Here is a 1,266-nt window from a genome sequence, read left to right on the forward strand (position 1 = left end):
AGAACCACATCATCCGCAAAAAGCAGAGATGCGATTCTGAGGTCACCAAACCGGACACTCTCCTCACCTCGGCTGCGCCTTGAGATCCTGTCCATGAATACCACAAACGGGACCGGTGACAAGGGGCAACCTTGGCGGAGTCCAACACCCACCGGAAACGTGCTTGACTTTGTGCCGAGAATGCGGACACAGCTCTCACTTTGGTTATACAGGGACCTGATGGCTCGTAACAACGGCCCCGGTACCCCATACTCCCGCAGTACACCCCACAGGGTTCCCCGGGGGACACGGTCGAAAGCCTTCTCCAAGTCCACAAAGCACATGTGGACTGGATGGGCAAACTCCCATGACCCCGCCAGCAACCCTGCCAAGGTAAAGAGCTGGTCCACTGTTCCACGGCCAGGACGGAAGCCACATTGCTCCTCCTGAATCCGAGGTTCGACCGTCGGTCGGAGCCTCCTTTCCAGTACCCTAGAGTAAGCTTTTTCAGAGATATCTTTTGCCAAAACTGACACCCGATCATCGAAAAGGGATAAATGCAACCCGCCTTTCTTGGAAAAAGCACGTGCAACATCACGCGACATCTCCAAACCAACAATCGTTTCAACAGCAAACAAATACACACAACGCTCTTTCTTTTAAACAAAAACGCCAGTCCCGGATGAGACTGTCAAAAATTGCCAAGCCCGCTAATATTTCAAGCAGTCTCGGCGGGGTATTGGGTTAAGTTTTCAACCAGCAATAATCACGCCTCGGATAAACCTCATAGGCTACGATACTGCCACTGCGCAAAGGTAAAGTTGACCAAATTCGACCTGAAGGACCCAGCCAAAAACATCGACTTTTCCAAAACGGGAAGTTTTGGCGACATATTTCCATTTTACCGAATTGCTAAGTCTTGTTTGCCAGCGTTTTGGATAAGTTGCAGTTTATCTATCGATTTCTTGGGCAAGCCGGTAAAATGCATTACAGTAGTCCAAACGGCTAGAGATAAGTGTGTATCAGTTTTTCAGCATCTTGGTGAGTTAAAAAGGGTCTTACTTTGGCTATGTTTCTTAGGTGAAAAAAGGCAGTCCTGGTCACCTGATCTATGTGGGATTTAAAATTGAGGTCAGCGTCCAAGATAACTCCCAGGTTTCTGAACTCAGATTTTATCTGTTTAGCCCGGCTTCCAATCTTTGCCCCCCCCCCCCCCCCAAAAAAACACAACGTTCCAAATGAGACAAAACAAGACACGACGGGACAAACACAACACCCACAAATAAC

At 48.8% G+C, this 1,266-nt stretch overlaps 1 non-coding gene across 1 annotated transcript; it reads right to left on the reverse strand.

Moving 5' to 3' along the window:
- Positions 1–655: 655 nt before the first annotated feature.
- Positions 656–796, reverse strand: LOC133112619 (U4 spliceosomal RNA). The gene has a single exon (XR_009705447.1). It is a non-coding gene; the product is annotated as a U4 spliceosomal RNA (small nuclear RNA).
- Between the last annotated feature and the right edge of the window lie 470 nt (positions 797–1,266).

This window comes from Conger conger, chromosome 15 (genome assembly GCF_963514075.1).
Source record: "Conger conger chromosome 15, fConCon1.1, whole genome shotgun sequence".
Taxonomy (NCBI): Eukaryota; Metazoa; Chordata; class Actinopteri; order Anguilliformes; family Congridae; genus Conger; species Conger conger.